Source organism: Carlito syrichta, unplaced genomic scaffold, assembly GCF_000164805.1.
Source record: "Carlito syrichta isolate Samal-C Ts95f unplaced genomic scaffold, Tarsius_syrichta-2.0.1 Scaffold309859, whole genome shotgun sequence".
Taxonomy (NCBI): Eukaryota; Metazoa; Chordata; class Mammalia; order Primates; family Tarsiidae; genus Carlito; species Carlito syrichta.
In genome coordinates this window covers 685,716-713,678 of record NW_007253955.1, presented here as the reverse complement: position 1 = coordinate 713,678, position 27,963 = coordinate 685,716, and positions in this window count along the sequence as shown.

The window sequence follows — 27,963 nt, the reverse complement described above, 5'->3', positions numbered from 1 at the left end:
AATGTGGAACCCACTTCCCACTGCCCTGGAATCTGTCCGTGCAGTGGGGCTGTAGGTTTACTTCCTGAAATAAAATGTGGTTAGCAGAGGGGAGAGAATGGAGCCGATAGTGGGTTGAAGAGGGGAGTGGAGAGATAGAGGAGTAAGGGGGGAAACAAACGAGTGTGCCAACAAATAGAGAAAGAGGCCTATACTGAGACAGATAAAAACAATAGACCACAGCTACACACGAACCAACTCTCATACAAAAAAATAAAAAATGAAAATAAAACATATAGTGATGCTAACATATAAGCTAACTAATCACCTTGTTAGTGTGCTGTTCCTCTATACAAAGATATGGTTTACAGAGAGAAGAAAAGAGAAGAAAAGGAAAAGGAAAAAAGAAAAAGGGGAACAATACAGTGGGAATAGAATTAAGTCATTAAACTAATAGAATCAATGAAGTACACTCTGAGACATTTCGTTTAAGTCCAATGTCCTTTCAGGTCTGATTTCTAGTTTTCTTTTCAAGCTGGTAAATTAGTTTGCAGTTAGTGTCAGTTGCCCCTGATCTGCTGTGAAGGACAGTTCAGATTACCCTCCGTTCAGCAGTTTGGTCTATGTCTTTATCAAGCTTGTTTCTCCCGTTTCGGTGTTGTTACCTTGAATCACCAGCAGGTGGTGCTATCTCAGCTGCTCGCCCCAGAGGGGGTGGGGCCGGACAGGAACAAGATGGCTGCCTGCCTCGAAGCAGGCAACAGGAACCCCACACCGGCCGGGCAGGACAGTCTCGGACGCAGGAGAGGTGGCAGCAATCCCCGCAGATCTTTCCTGAAGGGTTTGGTGTGAATCTCCTCGGGCCCAGGTGGTGTGATGTACTACCCGTCACAGAGGCCGTGGCAGCGACGGCAGCAGCGGCGGGGGAAGGGGCGGCGGTGGCGGGACTCTTTGCAGTGCAGTAACTGTTCAGTCGTTGCGATGTTCCAGCGGTGGCAACGGCCAGCTCTGTCTGAAGAGCAGGTTGCGATTCTGGGGTCCCCAGCCCCCGGGCAAGAGTCAGAGACCCACTGCAGATCTCCCTTGCAGAGGGCTTCAGACACCAGGTTGCCCCGTCGCCATCTTGCCCAAGTTGGTCCAGTCAGCTGATTTTCAATAAAAGTGTCAAGAATATATATTGGTAATTAACAGTAATGGGAAAACTCAAAATGTATTAGAGATTTATATGTAAAACACCAAACTATGAACTACTAGAAGAAAATCTACCTAGGGGAAATATCTCATAAAATTGGACTGGGCAAGAATTTTTTTAAATAAGACTTCAAAAGCACAGAAAACAGAAGCAAATATTGATAGGTAGGATTACACCAAACTAAAAAGCTTTTGCATAATAAAGGAAAATTTAATAGCGTGAATATTTTCTCCGCTTCTGCAGAGAAAATATTTGCAAACTATACATCTGGCAAAGGGTAAATGCCAGAATATATATAAAACTTAAACAATTTTAATGAGCAAAAGACCTTAACTGAGATTTCTCAAAAGAAGGCATAAAATGGCCAATATTAAAAAGAAAAAACTCTCAACATCATTAATTATCAGACATATGCAATCAAAATCACAATGAGATACTATCTCACATCAGTGAGGATGGCCATTATCAAAAGGACAAGAAAACAAGTTTTGGAAAAGATATATAGAAAAGGGAACATTTACACACTGTTGTTTGGAATGAAAATTGGTTTGGAATGAAATCAGTATGAAGTTCTCCCCCCAAAATAAAAAACAGAACTACCATGTGATCCAGCAATAACCACTACTAAGTATATATTCCAAACAGAAGGATATTAATATGTCAAAGAGTTACCAGCACTCTTATGTTTATTGCAACACTGTTTGCAATAGCTAAGATATAAAATCATCCTCAGTGTGTAACAACAGGTTACTGGAAAAAACAAATGTGATATATAAAGTATATACACACAAGGGACTACTATTCAGGCATAGGAGATAATAAAATTCTGTCATTTATGAGTTTGGATAAACCTGGAGGACATCATCTTAAGTGAAATAAGCCAGACACAGAAAGACAGATACATTATAATATAAAAAATAAAAAGTTGGTATTATAGAAGAGTAGAACAGTGATTATCAGAGACTGGGGAAGGGAGGGAAGGTGGAAGGCAGTAGAAAACATTAGTCAATGGGTACACAGTTACAATTAGATAGGAGAAATATGTTCTAGTGTTTTATTATACATTAGGAGGACTATGGCTAACAGTAAGATATTTTACATTACAAAATAGCTAGAAGAGAAACTTTTAAATGTTCTTACCACAAAGAAATGCTAAATACATGAAGTGATTTTGTGCTAACTATCCTGATTTGATCAATGTACAATACATACATATATTGACACTGAAAATTCTAACCCATTAATATGTAAAATTATAATGTGTCAATTAAAAAATAAAAAATAGAGAGCCCAGATCTGATCTGATCTTTGACAAGTGTGCCAAGAACCCACAACGGGGATTGGATATGCTCTAAAATAGTGTTGGATAAGCTGGATATCTACTTGTAAAAATATAAAACTGGACACTTATCTGATGCCATATATAGAAATCAACTCAAAATGAATAAAAGATTTAAACATGAACTTGAAACTATAAAACAACTATAGGGATATATATTTAAGAAGCTTCTTGGTCAGGCGTGGTGGCTCAAGCCTGTAATCCCAGCACTTTGGGAGGCCAAGGTGAGGGAATTTCCTGAGCCCACAGGTTCGAGAACAGTCTGGGTAACAGCCTTAGTGAGATCTCATCTCTACAATAAATTAAAAAATTAGCCAGGTGTGGTAGTGCACACCTGTAGTTCCAGCTACTTAGAAGGCTGAGATGAAAGGATCACCTGAGTCCAGCAGGTCGACTCTGGGGTGACCGTGAGCCTGCCACTGCACTTCAGCCTGGGTGACAGAGTAAGAATTCCAATTAAAAAAAAAAAAAAAACCTTCTTGACATTGGCGTTGGAAATGATATTTTGGGTATGACTTCAAGAGCACAGATAACAGAAATAAAAACCATCAAGTGGCATTGTATCAAACTAAAAAGCATCTGCACAGCAAAGTAAGCAATAAAAGGAAGAGACATTCCATGAAATGGAAGAAAATGTTTGCAAACCATACATCTGATTAAGGGTTGATATTCATTTCTCAAAAGAGGACATATAAATAACCAAAAAGTGTAAAATGATGCTATGTTTCAATGATCATATGGGAAATGCAAATCAAAACCACAAGAAAAGGTCACTTCATACCTGTCAGGATGGCTATTATCAAAAACACAAAAGATAAGTGTTAGAGAGGATATGGAGAAAATAAAACCCTTGTACACTGTCAGTGGGAATGAAAATTGGAATAACCATTACAGAAAACAGTATAGAGGTTCCTCAAAAAATTAAGAAAACAACTACCTTATGATCCAGCAATCCCACTTCTAGGTGTTTCTGTAAAGGAAATAACCTCCTAAAAAATATCCATTTCCATATTCATTGCAGTATTATTTATAGTAACTAAGATACGGAAGCAACCCAAATGTCTACTGATGGATTAATGAGTAAAGAAAATATTTTACACACACACACACACACACACACACACACACACACACACATGCACATACAGCACTATATTATTCAGCCTTTAAAATAAAGGAAATCCTGCCATTTTGACAACAGGGATAAACCCGGAGGACATTATGCTAAGTGGAAAATAAGTCAGGCACAGAAAGACAAATACTGCATGATCTAATTTATATGTGGGATCTGAAAAAGTCTAATTCGTAGAAGCAGAGACTAGAAAGCTTGTTTCCAGGAGCTGAGTGTAGGAAAAAAAAGGGAAGATGTTGGTCAAGTTTCAGATAGGGAAGATGAATACATTCTGCAGAGCTAATGTACAGCATGGTAACTATAGTTAATAACACTGTACTGTATACTTGATATATGCCAAGAGTACAGATCTTAATTTTACTCTTTACAAAAAAGAAAAAAAAAATTAACTAGGTGCAGTGATGTATATGTTAATTAGTTTGATTGTGATGGTCATTTGCAACGTATACGTATATCAAAACATCAAGTACACTTTTAATAGAAACAATTTTATTTGTAAATAAATAACTTGAAAAAAACATGTGTTCATACTGACACTTGTGATTCTAATCCCAAATGACAATGTTCATTCTAGGTTTCTCTTTGCCTCCCATTTGTCTGGTCAAGGCAAAGCTGTCAGTGGTTCTCTTAATCTCTGATAGGTTTACTCATTTGATCATTCTTCCAGTATGGAGCCAATTCCCACTGCTGTGGTAGTGCGTAGTCATTATTCCTGTGAAAACTACCTTCTTCATCCTGTGTGCCCTCTCATATCCCACATCAAATAATTACTGCAGTCTCCAGCCCTTGTGGGTGTGTCCAACATATCCTTCTCAGTCTCTGTCACCTATGCATGGCTAGGTAAACTCTTTCTTACCTGGCTCAGACTCCTGCATTCAAACTGGACCTCCCCACTGCATTCCTCTACCATGAGGACGCCTTCCTAACTCAACTAGGGTTCCTGCTCCCATGCCTTGTTCCAGACAGCTACCACATCTGTTGCTCCTCTCCTGTGTTTGGCTTCCTCAACTGCTGGCATCTTGCACTGAACTGTGGCCATTCCTGGCCTTCCCCACATACCACCTCCATGGTCCTTCCGGTTCTGTTCTGCCAGATCAAATGATTGTGGTGCCTCCTACAGGCTCAGCTCCACAACCCATTCCAGGGCACCACTGCATTCACCTCAGCTTGTAGACACCAACTATACAATCCTCGGTTTCCTAAGCATTTATACTGAGCTACATATTTCACTTTTCTTTGACCTTCACAACTTCCTAAGTTTTCCTGTTTATATTTAGAATTATTTGGCTACTGCATGAAAAAGCTCTTTAATACTTCCTAGTGCAGTCTGCTGGCCACTTTTCTCTAGGGAAAAAAAATTGTTTTACATTTAATCTTGAAGGATATTTTTTCACTGGATATAGAATTATAGGCTGGTGAGATATTTTCCCCAATATGAATGAGGTTTATCTTTAAAAAGAAAAGAAAAGAAAGAAACTGACTTTTTGACACAATATAACTGAATGCTGCATTAACTAGCACATATATTATATGCTATCCTCCTGAGTGACATTTTTCAAGATTTGGCTATGGAAATAGAAACCACTCTGTATGTTTTAAGCAGTAGGAGATTTAATCTACATAAATAAGTGGATATAAAACCATGGGAAAGGCCATAGAAGCAAAAGTCAAGAAAGGTCTCCATAATCACTAAAATTCACTGTTTTCTTTTGGTTAGTTAGGAAATTTCGGGAACCATAACAAATTAACACAAAGTCATAGCTGTCTGCATTATGCAGGTCAGTGTTTCTCAGGGAAATATACTTCAAAAACCCCATGTTTGCCAAAGGTCATGAATCTTCTTCATAATTCAAAAGTAATAATATAACTTTTCCCTCTCTTTCAGGTCACAGTCTTGATCAAGAACCTGTCACTGGCAGAATCTATGGTGATCCTTCCCTGGAAGTGACTAAGAACACAGATGCATATCAATAAGATACATAAAGGAAAATAGAAAGAGGAGAGAATGGTGCATAGTTGCCAACAGAAAAGACAATACTGTAGATTTCACTCAAATACGTCATTGAGTTTCTTTTCTTTTTTTTTTTTTTTTTTTGGTACAGCACAGTCTTCTTTCTAATACCTGGTTTTATGTAGTATAGGCAAGAAAAATGTCAACCATTAACTTTAGAATAGTCCTTTTAAAGAAGAACACAGAGTATAATTTTTTTTTTAAGATGTGGGGTACAATTCAGGGTTACGTATACAAATGTTCATTATGCATGTACCCTTGTTGATGAGGTGTGCCCCTACCAGCAGATTTCCGCTACTGCCAATCCCTCCCCTGCCTTTCCCTAGCAGTTTTCCACTACTGCCAATTCTTTTCTTATAGTATTACGATAATTGTTCAAGGTCTGCTTATAAGTGAGAACATGTGATAATCAGTTCTTTGTTTCTGTGATATATCACCCAGTATTATAGATTCTAAATCCATCCAGGTTGCTGAGAAGTTCATAACTTTGCCCTTCTTTATGGCTGCATAATATTCCATTGTGTATATGTAACACATTTTTTAAATTCAATCCTCTTTCAATGGGCAGTACGGTTGGTTCCATGTTTTTTGCTATTGTGAACAATGTTGCAATAAATATACGTGTGCAGTTATCTTTTTCATACAGCAATTTGAGTTCTTCCAGGTATGTTCCCAGTAGGTAGATTGTGAGGTCGTATGAAAGGTTGATTTTTAGATCTTTTAGGAATCACCAAACTGTTTTGCACTTAGATTGTATTAGTTTACATTGCCACCAACAGTGTGGAAGTGCTTCCTTTTTGCCACATCCTCTCCAGCACGTTGTTTTTTATCTAACTGGGAAGCTACCACTTTACTAAACATCACTGACTCATATAAATTTCTGTCAGTAAGGTCTAGTACTGGGCCAATAGTTTGCATGTGTTCTCTGCCAAGGTCATGCTACTTCCAGAGGGCAACAGAATGGGCAAGGTGAATCCTAAATCCAGAGAGGGGAGAGTTCAAAAGATCTCATGCTTATGTGTGAATGTGAATTTCATTTCATATGTGAATTTATACGTGAATATGAATATGAGTCTTCCTCTGTATTCCAATCTTGACAGAGTATAACATACAAATTTTGACAACAATGTAACCTACAAATTTACAGTCACATATCCATCCAAGAGATCTAATTTACTCATATAAAGGAAAACATAAATAAGTTAAATGCCAAATTGCCTAATTCAGTGGTAAAAATTACCTAGATCAAGGCAATAATACCAATTATAACAAAGCTCAAGATGAAAGAAGAGGTGACATTAAAACAACAAAGGAATGTACAAACAGTCATTCAGCAGTAAATAATCACTGGAAACTTATATCTAGGGGAAATAACGATCTGTCTCTTAAAAAAATAATTAATTTGACAGTTTGTGACAACATTAATGTCTCCAATTCATGAACTCACATGCCCACACAGGGGCATTCATAAATCCTAACCACATATTTTATTGTGAGATGAAAAGTATAACAAAATAATAGTAATTAAGGACATGAGAAAAAAATGAGCTTCCCATGCAAACTCGTCATAGACATTAAACTGACAAAAACATAATAATGCTATATTTGGGCATTCCAAATATAACTAAGGTTGCTTGTTAAAGGTATTTATTTTGATTTAGGAAATCCTGGCATAATAGCAAAAGACTCTTGGTTATGAGGGCATCTTCCTACCTAATAACTATAAATTCTGATACTTTATAATACAAACAATTTCAAACATGAGACTCATCCTTGCCTGTGGTTTGCCCCACCCACCATGGAAGGTATATAAAGGGTCCTGAACAGATGGTGACATTCACACTGAGGAAACGGATAGCCTACTCCTCCACTGAACCTTTCACTCTCAACACCATGTGCTACTACGGCAACTACTATGGCACCCTGGGCTGTGGTTATGGTGGCCTGGACTCTGGCTACAGTGGCCTGGGCTGGGGCTGGGGCTCTGGCTATGGCCGTGGCTATGATGGGTATGGATATGGCTGGTGCCGCCCTTCTTGCTGTGGCAGATATTGGTCCCATGGGTTGTACTGATTGACTCCAGAGCCACTCAGCCAATAGAAATGCTTCCTCCTGTACTTCTCAATTATGCTTTCAGAGCTCTTCTTATAAGCAATTTATCTCTCTGTCCCAACAGTGAAAACTTTATCCTAGACTATTCCATCTTCAGATTGAATACTTTAGATTCAGCATGCTTTAACTTGATTGACCAAAGACACATGTAGTACCCACAATTCATAAAATTGTTTGCATTTGGTATTGTATGACTTCTCCATTCATTGTTCCTTGACAGCTTTGATGCAAAAATGTTTAAGTTCCCTTTTCAATAAACTTCCTTTCATTGTAAAATGTTTTGCATTCAATTTTCTTTGTAATTTATGTGTGTGTGTGTTGGGGTGGGCGTATTTCATTTAAGGGCACATGGAAAAAATAGGGTTCTTTACAGCAAAAAATCTACATATCTAGAGTCTGAATAGTCAAATGATAATGCTGTGCAAAATGGTATTACTTGTCACGTAAAAGGAAACTCCATTCAGCATCAGTGTGAAGCTCAAGGTTCAAATACGTTCCACCCATATTAAACATCTCAAACACTCTAAGAAAAATGAGATGTGTGATTCATATAGATCTTCATTTTCACTTTATTTGGACAAATTTCTTTCAGGTAAAACTAGAGAAATAAAGGTATTTTCAGTACATGCTAAAAATACTAATATCAATTTGCCAGTATACATATAAGAAACAGATTATTTGAGGGATGCCAGTGCATGCTCTTCTACTGCTCATTGTCTTCTTCGATTTTCCTTGCCAAATAGTTTGCTCTCTCCACCTGAATCCTTGCTGAACAGTAAATAATATGTAAAATGTTACATTTTATCTTAAAGGAAAATCCTACGGTAAAGCCTTCTCTAACTGCTGGTTTAGACTTTTCATGAATACAAATATTTCTCCATGTGCACAAAACACCTCTGTTCTCCACTGAAAGGAGAGGAAAATTAAAAGTGGTCCCATGCCCTCTACTACTGCCAGAAAATATCTGCAGCAAGCCCAGGGAAACTATAAGACAAAAGAAGATCCCAAAAAATGAGAACAAATTGCATTTGAAGGAGTTCCAATTCTACAGTTGGGATGGCAAAGGGATAGCTCTATAGCACCCACATCAGGACAGAGGTATTTAAAGAATTATAATATATACATATGGAGGTATGATTCACATTATAGAGGTGGTAGAATAAAAGAGAGAAGAAAGAAATAGAGAGGGAAGAGAGAGAGAGAGAAGATGAATAAGAGATAGAGAAAGTGGAGATAAAAATGGAGATGAGAGACAGAGTAAAATGTAAAATGTGCTGAAATGTTAACAATTGGAGAATCTGAGTGAAGAGGACAAAAAGATTCCTTCAGTGTTCTTATACCATTTTATTTGAAATATTTCAAAATATACCAAATACTTTTTGAAAGACAAGGCAACCATCAACAGTTATGTTCAAACTACTTACAAAAAATGCGTCCATGTGGCTCTGAGCCTCTTCTATAATCTCACTCTGATGTGGTCACATTTTTATTTTCATATACTAGGAGTTTAAATAATGTATTGCCTACAAAACAGCACTATTCCCATATATACACCATTGGCAGTTTCCTAGCGACGTTGTGTTCCTGTGAATGCAGTCTGTTATTTCTACTTCACACTGTTCTAGCTGTTCCTTTGCCACTCAAGACAAAATAGAGAAGAATCTACCATGCTTTCTGATTGCTAACTCAATAGTTCTGTGAATCTTGTGAAAAATGGTCTCCAGAAAACAGCCCTTGTCACCATCTCCAAATACCTGGATCAGAGCTTTTGTTTTTCTTCACTGATTCTTGTATTTGTGGTTCCAACTTTTCTTTGGAAGACATAGTATCAAACCAAGTCTCAGGAAATATATTCCAAGATTGCAAATCATAGACTGTTTTAATATCTGAAAACCCAGTCAGTACAGTATACCACAATAAAAAAGAAAGTAGTAATAATATTTCAATAGATTAAGATAAAACATAATAAAATTTAATATCTATTCATAATTTTTCCAAAAAAATTATAAAATTAGACTAGAATATAACTTTTTAAATTTAATCAATGACATCTGCATAAAATCTACAGCTTACATATCATACTAAATGCTGAAATATAGAATACTTTCTCCCCAGTGGTCAGGAACAAGACAAGTATGACCAATATCACATTTATTCGACCTTGTATCACAAGTGTTAGCCCGGGAAAAAAAATTATTAATTAATTAATTATACAATACAGACTGTAAAAATAAATGTAGACTTGCCATTATTTTGTTTTTGTTTTGTTTTTGCATCAGGGTCTCACTCTGTAACCCAGGCTAGAGTGCAGTGGCAAGATCTCAGCTCACTGCAGCCTTGATCTCCTAAGCTCAGGCAATCCTTATACCTCTGCCTCCCAAGTAGTTGTGTAGCTGGGACTACAGGCACACCACCACACAGAGCTAATTTTTTAAAAATTTTTTTAGAGATGAGTTCTCACTATGTTGCCCTAACTAAGCTTCAACTCCTGACCTCAAGTCATCCTCCTACCTCGGCCTCTCAAAGTGATGGGAGAATAGGTGTGAACCCTTGCTCCCAGTCATAGACTTGCCATTATTAACAAATGGTATAATTATGTAAGTGAAAAAGATAGTTGGTGCTAGTTCAGGAATAAGCACATGGACCAGTAGAAGGCAGAGAGATTCTGTAAACAGACTCAGATATTTATGGTAAACAAATTTATACTACCAAGATAGCATTGAAGATGAAATAATTGGCTTAACCATAAATAATTCTAGATTAATTTGATAACCATGTACAAGAAAAGAATCTTGACTCGTGCCCTGCACCAGAATAAGAATGTCTTTATTAATTGAAGTAGGCAATTATTTTTCAAATGGTTTATAAAAAGCACTAGTCATAAAATAAAAAATTGACAAATAGGACTTCCTCAAAATTAAAGATTTCTATTGTCATGAGTGTGAAAAAACCACTGGTTGAGAGAAGATGTTACAATGCGTGCATTTGGAAAAGGTTTTGTAGATTTACAATATCTAGAAATTATTAGAAAAAAACACAAAACACTATTAAATGTGAGCAAAAGTTTACAAAAGTATTTTACAGCAAACTATTATAAAAGGTGACCAACCTCATTAGAGCAAAGAAAATGCAAATTATAGCCACAATGAAATAGCACTGCATACCAGTCAGAATGGCTAAAAATAAAGGGACTAAAAATACCACATAATTTGGGGGGGTGCACAAAACTGGAAGTTGCACACATTACTGGCAGGCATGTAATTTGGCACAACCACTATGGAAACTGGCAGCATCAAAAAATACTAAATACACATATACCCTAAAGTCCAGCCTACCAAAATGATCGTTTTTGTTCAGTTCAGTTGTCTGGTCCTTTCCACATACTCACAAATTCACATATGTAAACTCTAAATGCTTTCTCTGCCTTTTGAGAAATTAGAGTTATTTTTCATAAAACAAACAAGTCAACAAGTCAAAAACAAAGGAAGAACTTTATGCTTTATGTCACACCAAATAATCAAGATATATCAACCAAATAAATATGAATATACATGGATAATAAAAATCAGGAAACAAAAATTTATTAAAGCACATGATTTGATGAAGGTCACTCTGAAACAAAAGCAATATAAGCATGACACTGAGATCCCTCATTTTGTCTAGTGAATGAAGGACCCAAGAGAACATCTAATGCCTTCTAACATCTTCAAAAGTTTCTCTCATTGGTAAATTTTTCAAGTCACCTCTGGAAATGTCCCTGGGTTGCTAGATCTAGTGGTACTTAGGAGTGTGGAAAGATTAATAAATTGACAATCGACCTCAGACTAATCATATACAGAGTTTTCGTTTTTTAAACTTAAACGAAAATGTCTTATCAAACCATGTGATTTAATTTTAGAGCACTTGATACACTAGCTAAGCTATCTTATAAGAAACTTTCTTTTTCTAAGTAAACAAAAGGTTCAGTAAATTTTTCTAGTGGATGATATTCCAAGTTATGGGGTCAGCAATGCCTGTAGTTTGCCCTACCCATGGCTGTGTATAAAAGGCCTAGTGCAGATGATGGCATTTGGACTAAGAATAGTAATTCCTTGCTCTTCAACTGAACCTCCCACTTCAGACGCCATGTGCTGCTACAATGACTACTATGGTGACTTGGGCGCTGGTTATGGTGGCCTGCGCTGTGGCTTTGGCTGTGATTATTGCAGGTATGAGTGTGGCTGCTATTGCCAATCTTGCTATGGCAGATATTAGTCCTATGAGTTCTACTGAGATACTTCTGGAGCTACTCAGCCCATTGGACTCGTCCTGCTGCCACCAGGGATGACCTCAGAACTTCTATTACATCTTTAATAAAGAGCAAACTCATCTCAGATTACCTGGAAAAACATAGTTCCGCTTTGACATGAGATGCCTTTACTTATCAAAATCATCTAGAATGTCTCAAATTATATATTTTTAAAAGTAGCTTTCACTTTGATATTGCATTTCCACATACTTCTGTAAGAATTCTGGTTTAAACATGTATGTAAGAAAAGAATCCTAGTTTATTTTTTGAAAACTCCACTTCACATTCTATCTCTATTCTCAGTTTTTGTTTCTCTGTTTCTCTCTCTCTCTCTCTCTCTCCCCCCCATATCTCTCTCTCTCTCTCTCTCCCCCCCCATCTCTCTCTCTTTCTCTCTGTGTGTGTATGTGTGTGTGCACACATGTGTGTATGAGAGTGGGGGTATGTGACAGTAAAGAGTAGAAAACCAAAAAAAAAAAAAGAAACAGAGAGATACAGAGGAAGTAACTGAGAACAACAGAAACAGAGCAACAGAAACAGTGAAGCACTGGGCTTCTCCCAAGTTTTAGGCTTTACCTGAAAAGACAAGTGTCCTTCCATGCACAGGTTAACATCTGCAGTGTAATGGATGACAAGTAGTCATAAAATGCCATATACTGTATAGTTCAGTAATGTACAGCCAATCACTAGTCAGTGTTACTTCTGCAAACCAATGAGAATTCCTGAAGAACAACTTTTGCAGTCATCCCCTCTCCTGATTCCTTTGAAAATAAATAAATAAAGAAAGCCTCTCCTTTGTTCTCCAGAACACTCTCCCTGGGCTGCCATCCTCACCTTGGCCCAAATATAAGTCTTTATATCCATTCTGCCTCAGTTTCTTACTTTTGGGTCAATACCATATGTCTAAATATATCAACTTTGTCTCAAATATGAGCACAACACTTTGACAAAAATCACGTATTAAATATGACCTAATATCTATTCTTCTATTTTGACAACTTTTATAATAATTCAAAAGGCAAGGTTCTCACTTGAAATTCTCAGACTCCTTGGAATTCTGCACCAAAGCGTAGGAGTGTAGGTCTATGGCCTGCAGCCTGCCACCTTTTCATTGTACCTCTGACACAGCCCAGACAGATCCCACAAGTTAACCTGGCTATAGTGGAGATAGGGTTGCTATCACCCATCCTGTGAGGCAGATACTGGTACTATGAATTACAGTGAGGATCTTTCTGAGTAATTCAGCCTGGATTCCTCTTCCTTTGATTCAGACTCTGCTTCTAGTGTTCTTTATTTTGGTCATTCCTCTATGACTTAATGCAAACATATGCTAGGATACCTGATAAAGAAAGTACAACTCTGGCACATCTCAATGTCAACTGCCCAAAAACATCTGGGCTATCTTACATGCTAAAGATTGTTTTCTTAGGCCGGGCTCGGTGGCTCAGCCTGTAATCCCAGTGCTTTGGGAGGCCAAGGTGAGCTGATTGCCTGAGCCTGTGGGTTCGAGACCCGCCTGGGCAGCGAGACCTCATCTCTACAACAAATCAAAAAGTCAGCCGGGCTGTAGCGTGCACCTGTAATTCCAGCTACTCGGAAGGCTGAGGCAGAAGGATCCCCGGAGCCCAGCAGGTCGAGGCTGCGATGGCCGGAAGCGGCCACTGCACTCCAGTCTGGGCGACAGAGTGAGACTCCAACTCAAAAAAAAAAAAAAAAAAAAAATGATCGTTTTCTTTGTTATAGTAATACTATTATATTTTTGTTAATATGTTCACATAACAACTGTCATGGAGAAAAAAATTATTTTTCAGTAAACTTTCCCATTGGTAACACTACTTATTATGATTTACATTAATTTATCTCTATCACATATATATTTGTATTTATACATGGTGTGAGTTTAAGTGCACATCAAAGTCACTGTATGACCTTTTCTTGCCCTTTTTCATAAAGCCATTGTAAAATCTATTCTTTCCTGGTTTCAGATGCATTCACAAGCTTCTGCTTCTATTCATAACTTATCAGGTCAAGCTTTATAGTTTGTCAAATGACAAAATCTTTTTTCCTCAGACGTTCCAGATGCCTCAGGCTGTAGAATTTTCTGCCTCTTCAGAGTTGGGCCATATTCAAGCTGTGCTGCTGAATGATTCACATGCTTCTGCCTACTCCTCTTCAGTTCAAAGGCAAAACGTTTTAAAAACATCCCTTACCTGGTGGCTACATGCTGGGTGGGCTGTCTGTCCTTCATGTCTGTAAGATTCTCCAAGAACAGAATCTTGGTTATCATTTGGAAAAATAGTTTTAAGCAAATTGGACTACTGCTTTCTTACTTTTATCAGTGATAGATAAATTTTGTATTTCCAATTTCTCTTTCAAAGCCATAAAAATTACATATTTTCCCACTAATTGTAACTTTCTCCCTAATCTACCACCAGGAATACTTCTGTGAATAAAATTCAATTTAATAAGACATCAGTGAGGTATATTCATATTTTGATTAAACAACTGTTTGTTATTTGATTTTCAATAATTACCAAATGTGTCCAAAAGGTGAAAACTTACCCATAATGCATCCTTCTTTATATGTAGTTTTTTGGGTGATTTATCTCTCCTTATCAGTTAAATACTCTATGTATACATTTTAGGAGCTGAAAAGTAAATAACCAGCTTCCAGTCTCCAAAATGTAAAGAACTTTTAAATCATTCCCATCCTTACAACATGAAAAAGTTGAATAAATTGAAAATCAATTTTTTTCTTGAACTCATTAGAGAACTGCAGTGAAACCTACCACCCCAAATCTGGAGAAGCAGGCAAATTCAGGGCATTACATTCAATATTTACATAACTGAAGCAGAAGCTACAGAGTCATAAACTGGTGGAAACACTTAAATGTAATTTTTACGAACTGCTAGAGTCTAAGCAAGAAATAAAATGAGAGTGAGAAAATCCTGAGGCCACAGTCTGAAGGGGGCTACCACACCTTTGCGGGTTGTACCTCCAGGAGACCTGCCAGGTTTTCATAGCAAGAGCCAAGAAAGATAAGGCTCTGGTGAGAAAGGTAAAGGAGAAAAACCACTGTGAGATACATCCATAATATTCTCCATAACAAAAATATACTTTTACAGGGAAAAAAAAGACAAAAACTGAGAAAATGCATTGCCAGTAAGTAGACTTGCCCTGCAAGCAATGTTAAAAGAAGCTATTTAGGGAAGTTAAAATAGCTATATAGGTCAAACAGTCATGTCTGCAGAAAAAAGATGAATATTAGAATAAACAAATGAAGATAAAATAAATATTTTATTTTTCTCTTTGGTAATTGATCATAAAATATACCTTATCTAGAAACAATAATAGTAACAATGTGTTAGGTAATTATAGCATATGGAAAAATGAGATTAATAAGAACAATGTCACAATAGATGAGAGAGCAGAATCAGGAACACTCTGTTATGTTATCTGTATTATGTGTGAAGTGGTAAAATAGAATTCGAAGGTGGACTTAGAATCATTAAAAATGTACAGTGGAAACTCTAGAACAACCACTATATTTTTTAAGGAGTATATCTGATATTCTAAGGGAGGAGATAAAATAGAATTATATAAAATATTCATTTAAAATGAGAGGAAGCAGCAAAAAAGGAGAGAAAGAGAAACAAAGGCAAATGTAACACCGAAAATAATTACAAATATATTAATCCAACTATATGAAAAGGCACTTTAAATGTAAATGCTAGCCGGGCTCAGTGGCTCAGCCTGTAATCTCGCACTTTGGGAGGCTGAGGTGAGTGAATTGCCTGAGCCAGCGGGTTCGAGACCCACCTGGGCGGCGAGACCTCATCTCTACAATAAATCAAAAAATCAGCCAGGCGTGGTAGCGCATGCCTGTAATTCCAGCTACTCGGAAGGCTGAGGCGGAAGGATTGCCAGAGCCCAGCAGGTCGAGGCTGCGGTGGCCAGGAGCGGCCACTGCACTCCAGTCTGGGCGACAGAGTGAGACTCTAACTCAAAAAAAAAAACAAACAAAAAACAAACAAAAAAAAAAAAATGTAAATGCTTTAAATTCATCAAATGACATACATTATCTGGGTATGTAAATATATAAGATCCAACTATATGTTATCTATAAAAGACATTTTAAATATAAAGACTCAGATAGATCAATAATAGAAGAATGGGAAAAACATACTATGCTAACCATCATTGCAAAAAAAGCTGTAGTAGCTATATTAATTTTAGATAAAGAAGACTTCCAAATAAGTAAGAGTATTAAGAATAGAGACATTAAATAATAATAAAGGAAATAATTCTCCGAGAAAACATAACAATTTTAAGCATGTATGCACCTAACCATAAACATCAAAATATGAGAAACAAAATCTGATACAAATGAAAGAAAAAACAGACAAATACACTGTTATAGTTAGAGACTTCAGTACTCCTCTTTAGTACTTGATAGATCAAGCAGGCAGAAAATCACACAAGTATAGTTGACCTGAACTGTATTATGGCTTGAAATACAATCAACTTTTATCTATTAGATTGTAGAATACGTCAACCAACAACAGTATAATATACATTCTTCTCAAGATCACATGGAAAATTCCCCATGATATATAGCATTCTGAACCACAAAAACACATTTTAACAAATTTAACCAAAAAAAACTATACAAAGAATGTTATTGGGTCACAGTGAAATAAAAATAGAAATAAATAACAGAAATGCCTGGAAAGACTTTAAATACTTGGAAATTAAAATGCTTCTAAATAACACATAGATAAAATAATTCTGAAAATAAATTTTTAATTACGTTAATCTAGCATCCTTGTAATAAAATCCGCTTGACAGTGGTGAATTTTTTTTTTTTATGTGCAGTTGGATTCAGGTGGTTAGTATCGTGTTGAGAATTTTTGCATCAACTTTCATCAGAGGTATTGGTCTGTAGTTTGTTGTTGTGTGTTTGGTATCAACGTGATACTGGTTTCATAGAATGAGTTATGGAGACTGCTCCCATTCTCAATATTATGAAATAGTTTTAGTAGTATTGGTACTAGTTTAGCTGTGACGCCATCAGGTCTTGGGCTTTTTTTATTGTTGTTTGGAGACTTTTTACAACTGATTCAATCTTGCTACTGCTCAGGGTTTCTGTTTCTTTCTGATTCAATGTTGAGGAGTTGTATGTTTCCAGGAATTTACCCATTTCTTCTAGATTATCTAGTTTACTTGCACAGAAGTGTTCATAATAATCTCAAATGATCTTTTGCATTTCCATGGTAATATCTTCGTTGTAATATCTTCGTTTCCATTTCTGATGGAACCAATTGAATCTTCTCTCTTCTTAATTAATCTAGCTAGTGCTCTATCAAATGTGTTTAGCTTTTCAAAGAGACAATTTTTTTGTTTCATTAATCCTTCGTATTTTTTGTTGTTGTTTTGATTGTGTTTATTTTAGTTCTGGTCTATTTTGTTTTTACTTTTAAAATGTGGGGTACAATTCAGGGTCAGGTATACAAATGGTCATTATACAGTTACCCTTGTTGATGAGATGTGCCCTCCCCCCCTTCTCTGACAGTTTCCCACTGCTGTCAATCTCTTCTTATAGTATTATGAAAATTGTTCAAGGTCCTCTTATGAGAACATGTAGTACTCAGTTCTTTGTTTCTGTGATAGATCACTCAGTATCACAGTCTGATCTTTGATATTTCTTTTCTTCTGCTAGATTTAAGTTTGGTTTGTTCCTGTTATACTTCCTTGAGGTGTGATGTTAGGTTGTCAGTATGTGAGGATGGTCCAACATATGCAAGTCAATAGATGTGTTCCACAACAAAAACAGAATTAAAAATAAAAATCATATGATCATTTCAATAGACACAGAAAAAGCTTTTGATAAAAACCAGCATTCCTTCATGATAAAAGTCCTCGGCAAAATAGGCATAGAATAAACATACCTCAGAGTAATAAAAGTCATATACTACAACCCAAAGCCAACATAATACTGAATGGAGAAAAGTTGAAAGCATTCTTCTTCACAGCCAGAATAAAACAAGGATACCCACTTTTACCACTTCTATTCAACATGTTACTGGAATAGTCCTGGCTAGTGCAATCAGGTAAAACAAATAATTCAAACTGGGAAATGTGAGAAATGAACTCACCTGTCCAAAATCAAATGATGGACATGGAGACATGGAGTGCCACAGAAGCGAGACTTTAATGGCAGTCTTTATTATTTTTTTTTTTTTTGAGTTGGAGTCTCACTCTGTCACCCAGACTGGAGTGCAGTGGCCGTTCCCTTCTTGAGAGATCGGGTGTCTGTTGGGTAGGCACACGGGGGCTGTTACAGTTAGCATAATTGTAGCCTGGAATGCTAGTCCCTCCCCTGGTCTCTCATAGGCTGGGCTCCATAGGGGTCACAACCTTTTTCAGGAAGTCACCTACATAGCACACATCAATTGAGTCAGTAATTAGTTCATTTACATGTCCTATTTGCTGATTGGTTTCGAGTTGCTAGAAAACCCCTTCCTTTGCATGTCCTATTTGCTGATTGGTTTACAAGATTTCATTTTGATTGGTTTCCTCCAAAATTTGAACATAAAAGCCCGCCAAAGTGAAAGCCCACAGAAAAAGAGTACAATGAAGCAGTAAGTGACTCAGCAAAGGCATTTAAACATGGCTCAGGGTTCATTTTGAAAATAAGTAATTCTACTGTTTACAATCTTCCTCCTCTTTTTCTTTAAGTATTGTTTATTCTATTTTCATTTTATTTAGATTCAGATCTAATCATGAGATCAGTTTCAAATTTATCAAGTAATTTTTTACTCTCCTCTTCAAAATTCAGTTCAGTTTTCATAGCATAAGTATAATTCATGGGCATTTTCTTTGTTATGGCTGTCTCTATACGTTTTTGAACCAGTCCTCTAACACAGGAAATTATACAGCAACTCAAGGCAATTAATATCCCTATTACTGTTATAAAGGAAGTTAATATAGATATTATCGTTCCTTTCCATTTTCCAAACCAATTATCCAACCAATCTGTAAAAGGATCGCTAAAACCAGAGTTTTCAGCTAGTTCATTGGCTAGAGTACTAAGTCCTTATAAAGCTCTGGTGATGGTCCCATCAGGAGATGTATTGTTTGTGATAAACATACAACATTGTCCCCCTAACATGACACACATTCTCACTTCTTCAGCTAGCATCCTGTCTAGTGCCATATGATTTTCCCATGCCATTCTACTTGTAGCATCTAATTGCTCAGCTACTCCTTTAATTATATTCCTGGCATGATTAATAAATCTTTGCTGATTATACTAGACATAATTGATCCAATCTATGTTTTTATTAACAGTTAACCACCAAAAGAGAGATTCAAATCCTGCTGCTATTTGATATCAAGCCTTAAATTCATTAGGGACTCGCCAGGGAACTCCTATGGCATCAAGATACACATTTGAATCAAATGATCCAGGTACTGGTGACCCAGACAGTGACCGTTTACTCCTGACCTTGGTAGCCATTAGTGGGTTTTGAAATGCCAGGGTGAATGGGATGACCAATTGAACCAAAGTACAGGTTCTTGTCCATTTGGGTGGCAACAGGGCTCTAAGGGTCTTTTTACCACAGTACCACCAAACATCTGCTGGGGGGATGTCGGAGTTTGAGTAGTTGCCCTCAGTTGCTTCAGAGATATCCCGGACATGGGTACAGGAGTGCAGATGTCCTACAAGAGTGGTGAAACTCTCTTCCCATCTAGAGAGACACAAAGAGTGATTCACCTTTCCTATAGAGAAAGAAGAATGCACCTTCAGATTTGACTTCTACATGGATGGGTAGAGCAAGGAAAGACTTTGGCAAGTCTCCTTACCCCATGTGTCCTTGTCTTGGTATAGGACCAACATACAGTTCATTCCATCGGGATTTGGGGAGGAAACAGAATCGCTTGAGCCTGTGGTCACCCTGTAACACAAGCATAACAATTACTTTTGTTAAGGCTTGATACTGTGAATTTTATCCATTCAACGCAGGCATTTGGATCCCCATATCCTATTTTGATTTCCATGGTTTGTTTTAGATCTGTTACTTCTGTGATGGTAACCTTAGATAGGTTATTTTTAAATCTTGTTGGATTTAGTTTCCAAAACTGTGCATGATTGGGACTCTGAGTTGGGGTTTTATTAAGAGGCAGTGAGGATGCAATTAGCCTTATCTAAAAGATGCCTAAAGGATCTTCTCCTGATATATCTGCTCATAGTCCATATTTTTGAATTACCGATGGTTTTCTATCTAGGATTTGGGGCTGAGCTATTGTTAATAGTAACAGATTACACTGGAGATGTTGACAATTAAGAGGGGTTGACCCTCTTGTAATTTGATTCTTATCTGTCAATCCCTTGTTAAGTCCCTCTTCAGGAGCTGTCCATCCTTCAAATTGAGTAGTCCAGAGAACATTATAGCAAGGATGCCTAGTCTTTATGTTCACACAAGACTCCATGTCGGTATCTGGACATGATAATGTTACTTGGGGACAGAAATATTTGTCTGTCTCAGAAAGCTTTCTTTGATCATAAAGGCTTCCACAGGATAAGAAAGACAGAACAAGCGTCAAACCTGATAGTGATGGAAGAGGTAGTTTTGGTGATATTAATGGTAAAAATGACATTTGCTATTCCCAAGTAAGGCCAGCAGCACCTTTAAGGGAGACAATTCCATGGCTGTTCAGGATTGAAAGGGTCCTTATATAAGTGTTAATGGAGAGAAATAAACATACATATAAAGAATGTTTAACAAGGAAAGAAATAAACATATATATAATGAGAAACACTATAGGTAATACTATGAGAAAAGGCACAGAGGAATATATCAGGTTTTTCTGAATTTTAACTTTAATTCAGTTTGAGAGACCTCCCATTTATTGGGTATATTCTTTTACCACAGTTTCTTTTAGTGATTTCTTGACTCGAGTGTGATGTGTCCACCCTTTTTCAGCGGTCTGCACAGCTGTCTCAGTTGTCAGGAGCACTTGATAAGGTCCTTCCCAACTTGGATGGAGTTTAGTTTCCTTCCAGGATTTGATCAGCATCCAATCTCCAGGCTGGAACTGGTGAACTATAAACTCAAGAGGAGGAGTTTGAGCAAGGAGCCCCTGTTCATGAGTAAACAGATTATTTCTATCAATAATTGAATACCCATTATGTCGTTTACCTTCAATTATTCAGGAGGAGGCCTCTATGAATAACCTTATACCATCACAGAGTGACTCCTCCTTTAAATCCAGCATGATTTCAGTTTGGTATTCTATATAATATCTAAACAGTTATGATATAGGGTGTCACTGTTTCCTTCCTCTCCAGCCTGTAGATAGTTGGCTAAATTTACATAAGACTGTGATTCATATTAGATCATTCCTTTCTAATAATATAGTTTCATATTTTAAAATTCTGGAATCAGTCAACCAGTGACCAGTTTTTTGATTTAAGATGGCCCAAACCTGGTGCAGGGTGCTGACTGAGAGAGTTCCTCCAAAAGTTAACTTACAGTTTTCTTCCACTAGCAGAGCAGTTGCTGCAATGGCCTGAACACATTCCGGCCAGCCCCTAGACATAGGGTCTAATAATTTGGGCATAAAAGTTACAGGTTCCTTTTTTCCCCCTCTTTCTTGGGTAAGTACTCCAACAGCTGTTCCCTGATCAGTTGTAATGAACAAGTGAAAAAGGTTTTTCTAAGGAAGGAAGGGCAAGAACAGGAGTTGTAATTAAGGTTTGTTTTAGTGTTTCTAAATCCTGTATTTCATCTTTAGTCTATTGGAGAGAGTTTGGTGCTTTCTCCAATAGTTTTGAGTACAAATTTTTAGTTTTGAGTGCATATGAATCAATCCATAGTCTGCAGTAACCTATAAGACCTAAGGATTTCCTGAGTTCCCTTTTTGTTGTAGGCCTGGGATAGTTAATTATTCCGGCTATTCTTTCTGGATGGAGTCTCTATTTGCCTACACTAATTAGATGTCCCAGGTATCTAACCTCTGATTCTACAAATTGTAATTTATTAGAAACCCTCAATTCTTGTTGTCCCAAATATTTGAGTAATTTTATAGTCGTTTCAGATACTTGAATTTTATCTGTTCTAGAGATTAGAAGATTATCTACATATTGTAAGAGATTAGTGTCAGGCAAAGGTAGAAATCCCTCTAAAACAGTTTCTAAAATCTGGCTAAATAAATTGGGAGATTCAGTGAAACCCTGGGGTAATGCAGTCCAGTGGTATTGCTGTTTCCTTCCATTTATAGGATTTTCCCATTCAAATGCAAAGAGATCTCTACTTTCAGGAGCCAACGGACATGCCCAAAAGGCATCCTTAAGATCTGCTACATTAAACCATTTGTGTTCGTGAGGAATTTTACTAAGGAGAGTATATGGGTTTGGAACAGGATGTTGGGTTTGAACTATTTGATTTATGGTCCACAAATCCTGGGCAAATCGGTATGATCTGTCAGGCTTTTTAACCAGAAGAATTGGAGTATTATACAGTTGCATACATGACTTCAAAGGACCATCTTTAAGGAGATCTTCAATCACCGGTTGGAGCCCCTTTCTTCTTTCCAGGGGAATAGGATATTGTTTTCTACATACAATTTCAACAGGCTGTTTTAGATAAATTTGAATTGGAGGAATTTGCAACCCTCCTCTATGACCCTCCTTTACCCATACCACAGGGCTAACTTTTTGTTCTTCCACGAGGTATGCTATTCAGACCATGAGTCGACCTTGCTCCAGTCATTCATTAAGGCCCAATGTGACAATTTGGTCTCTGCCTAAAAGGTTTATTCTGGCCTCCAGGAAAATACAAATGACCCTATTAGTGTTTCAGTTTCAGTTTTTATAAGCATAGGTTCAAATGTGGACACCAGAACTCCCTCTCCCTTTACTCCAGGAAATTGAAACTTTTCTTGTGAAAAGTGAAAATATTGGGGTTTGAAAACTAGAGAGGAATGTGCTGCTCCAGTATTGGGCCCCACCTTTATATTTATCAAGGGTTCCTTGTGGGGACTGGAAAAGGGGAATCCCTGACTCCCCTATTCTATATCTAATGCCATGAGAGAGGTTAGTTCCTCCTCTCTCTTTAGTTCTGGGCAGTTTCTTTTGAAGTGCCCTGGCTTTCTACAATGGTAACATTCAGCTCCTTTTGGATTAAAGTTTCCTGTTCCATTCCCCCTAGAGTTGATCTGACCTTTAATTTGTCCCCTTTGACTTCCTGATTTTGTCCATGGAGGCCTTCCATTCTTTCTCCCAACCACTATCTCAACAGTACTTATCAAATTTCGAGCCTTTTGTTTCTGTCTTTCCTCATCCTGTTTAACACTTTTTGTGCCTCCCTTAATAGTTCTTCCATAGGTCTTTTGTTCCACCTCTCCAGTTTTTGTAATTTCTTAGCAATGTTGAGTCTGCTTTTAGTAACAAAGTTAACTTTTAATAGATCCTGTTCAACAAGGTCTTCTAGATCTAATCCAGAATATTTTCTCATCTGGTCTTTGAGCCGCTGTAAAAAGGCAGTGGGAGTTTCCTCCTTACTTTGCTGTATTTCAAAAGCTTTTGAAACAGTCTGAGACCTCGGGTCAGATTCTCGAATTCCTTTAATTATTAATTCCCTTAAATCCTGCATTCTCACCCTATCTTCAGGGTTATTATTGTCCCATCTAGGATCAGTATTTGGATATTTCTGTTCAGCAGACTGTACACCTGGGGCTGGAGGATGGTCCTAGTCCTAAATGGACATGGCTGCTCCGCGAATCATTCCTCCTTCCTCACCAGTAAACAAAATATTCATAATTGACATTAATTCTACCCAGGTATATATGTTAGGTCTGAGGAATTGATCAACTTGGTCAGCCAATCCTAGAGGGTCCTCTAGTAGTGATTTAATTTCTTTTTTTAAAGTTTCTTACTTCTGTGCTAGTGAGGGGGGCATTTACAATGCCAATTTCTCCCTGCCCCAATAGAACTTCCCTTTATTAAAAGGAATAGTTTTGAATTTTTGTTTGAATCTCCAGGAGAAAAGGGAAACCCTTCAATATTTTTTGGCATTTTTTTCTAATTCCCTTTTCAAGTTAGAATAAATATGTCGCGAGCTTGGGGGCCTTGGCTCCCAATTTTCTGATAGATCCGCGTTCCTGGCCATTTTCCCTCCTCCCACATACCTGATTTTCCTGAGAAGTGTAAGGCGGGGGAATACAGGAAAGCAAATCCCAAGGCTTTTCCCTTTCTTGCGGGGGGGTCCAGATTTTTCTTCTTCCCCATTTCCTGTTCTAAGGGGGAACATGGGAAGGGCCTTTGGTGGCCAACAAAAAGCATATTCTCTCTCCTCAGATGAGACACAGGGCTTATTGTTTACATAAATCACTAAAGATTGACAAAGCCAATCTTCGTCAGAGCCAAATTCAGGCCAAAAGATTGAGGGCTGACAGACTGGATTTTTATTTAGTCCATAAAAAAAAAAAACAGCAAAATTCAATCATTTTTTTCTTCCTCTTTTTCTTAGTCCTGGAATCATCATTCCAGTTTTCTGACATTCACTCCAATGAACTACCTGGGGGAATTTAAGGGAGCTTTCCTGACCTCCCTTTCTAGGCCTAGATTGTTTATTGCTCATTCTCGGCTACCAGGTAAGCTGTGTGATTTTAGAAAGGGTGCTCAACTTCCCTTACTGGAGGTTTCTTGTTGACCTAAAGACTCCGGGTGTTTCCTGAGGTGCTCAACCCCCCTTATTGGAGGTTTCTTGCAAACTTCTGGATTTGCTTCATCCACCTCTGGCCGTTTTCCTCATGGGGCAACAGAAACACAGACTGGGACTCCATGCTTTGTATCCTGGAATACGTCTCAGTCACATATACTCAACCTCCAAGAATGCCCCAACCACCAAGGCATTACTTATAGTCAAATTTTTCCTACCTTGGTTGTGCACAAGGTTGCCTGGTTGCCGCAGTGTCTGTCTGTTTGTTTGTTTGTTTTGGTGTGTCACTTCTGCTGCCTCTGGAACAATAGTCTCAGGTTTATCTGCAGTCCTGCCAGCATCCAAGACACCCAAGCAGAGTAGACCACCTGAAATCGGGTGGGACACATTTTCCCCTCTGCTGGGGGGGGGGTCTCCCTCCTACAGATGCAGAGTATCCTTGATGAGCCCCCAAATTGTGAGAAATGAACCCACCTGTCCAAAATGAAAGGATGGACACGGAGACATGGAGTACAGCATAAGCAAGATTTTACTGGCAGCCTTGCAAGATCAGGTGTCTGGTGGGCAGGCACACCAGGGCTGTTACAGTTAGCATATTTGTAGCCTAGAATGCTAGCCCCTCCCCTGGTCTCCTATAGGCTGGGCTCCACAGGGATCACAACTCTACCCCCCCCACCCCCGTCTACATGGCACACATCTATTGGATCATGTAATCAGCTCATTTACATGCCCTATTTGCTGACTGGTTTAGGACTGCTAGAAAACCCCTTCATTTACATGTCCTATTTTGCTGATTGTTTTACAGGATTTCATTTTGATTGGTTGCTTCTAAAATTTGAACATAAAAGCCCACCAAAGTGAAAACCCATGAAAAAGAGAACAAAGCAGGAAGTGACTCAGCAAAGGCATTTAAACATGGCTTGGGGTTCATTTTGAAAATAAATGATTTCTGTTTCTTCCAGGAAAGAAGAAATCAAACTATCTCTGTTTGCCAATGGCATAATCTTATATCTAGATCTTATATCCTCCAAAAGACTCCTGGACTTTGAGAGATGAATTCAATAAAGTCTCATATTATAAAATTAACACACACACATCAATATCACTGCTATACACTAATAAAGACCAAGCTGAGAATCAAATCAAGAACTCAATTCCATTTTTGATTGCTACCAAAAAAATAAAATCTCTAAGAATATATTTAGCCAAGGAAGTGAGAGTTCTCTACAAGGAGAACTGCAAAACACTGAAGGAAATTGTAGAGAACCCAAACAAATGGAAAGCATCCAATGCTCATGTATAAGAAGAATTAACATTGTTAAATTGACCATACTACCCAAAGTAATCTACAGATTAAATGCAATCCCTAGCAAACAGCCAACATCATTTTTCACAGAATTGGAAAAAATGATCCTAAAATTCATACAAAAGCAAAAAGAGCCCAGATAGCCAAGGCAATGCTAGTTAAAAACAACAAATCTGGAAGCATCACATTTCCTGACTTTAAATTATACAACTAAGTTACTACAGTAACCAAAACAGCATGGTACTGGTACAAGGGCAGATACATGGACCAATGGAACAAAATCAAGAATTCAGAAATAAACCCGAATATCTATAACCAACTGATCTTTGAAAAGCAGACACAAACATACACTGGGAAGTGATACCATATTTAACAAATGGTGCTGGGAAAATTGTATAGTAAGACACAGAGAAATGAAACTGGATCCCTATTTTTCACCATGTAAGAAAATTAATTCAAGATGGATTAAAGAGCTAAATATCAGGCAACCCCCTTGGGTCCCCTCCCACAGTGGGAGCTTTTCTATCCTCTCAATAAATCCTACTTTCTTACTTAAAAAAAAGACCTAAATATCAACTCTAAACCATTAAAATCCCAGAAAAAAAAAAGTACAGGAAAAGCTCTTCTGGACATTGGCCTAGGCGAAGAATTCATGGCTAAGTTCTCAATAGCAAACACAATAAAAAATAAAAATAAATTAGTGGACTTAAATAAACTAACCAACAAAACAAATAATTGGCAAAGAGGCAACTTACAAAACTAGACACTGTATTCATAAGCTATATATCCAACAAATGAATCTACAAAGAATTCAAACAAATCATCAAGAAAAAAGCAAATAACCCACATAAAAAGTGGGCAAATGACATGAACAGACATCTCTCAAAAGAAGATGTACAAATGGCCAGCAAACATATGAAAAAAATGCCCAATATCACTCATTATTTGGAAAATGCAAATTAAAACCTCAAAGAGATAGCATATTACACCAGTCAGAATGGCCATAATTAAATTTAAAAAAAAAAATAGATGTTGGGGAGAATGCAGTGAAAAAGGAACACTTACACATTGTTGATAGGAATATAAATTAGTAAAACCGATATGGAAATCAGCATGGAGATGTCTCAAAGAACTAATAGTAGATCTATCATTTCATCCAGCAATTCTACTATTTGGTGTCTACCTAAAGGAACAGAGGTTGTTGTACAAAAAGACACCTGCACTTACATGCCTACTGGAGTGCAATTCACAACTGCAAATGTATGGAATCAACCTAAATGTCAATCAACTGATCAGTGGATAATAGTATATTAGTATATATACACACATATACAATTCAGTCATAACAAATAATAAAAAATAAAATAATGTCTTTTGCAGCAACTTGGATGGAATTGGAGACTATTATCCCAAGTAAAGTAACACATAAATGAAAAACCAAATACTGCATGTTCTCAGTTATAAGTGAGAACTAAGCTAAGGGTCTTTCAAAGGCATATAGAATGATATGGTGGACACTGGAGACTCAGAGGAAGGAGTGAGGGATGAAAAATCACCTATTGGGTACAATGTGCACTAGTGCACTTAAAGCCTAGACATCCTCACCACTATATAATGCATCCATGTAACCAAAAACTATTCTACCCCTAAAGCTATTGAAAAAATAAAATTAAAATTGAAAAATCAAAAAATAGATTGATTTAAATACAAAAATAAAAATACAACTTAGCAAAATGTGAGGGATGCACCAAAAACATTGCACGTGCTTTTTTCTTAGAGGATATTTTATATAACATTATATGTATAAATTAGAAGAAAAGAAAGATTTAAAAACTGTTACCTTGGGAAACTAAGAAAAGAAAAGCATGCGAGCCTAAA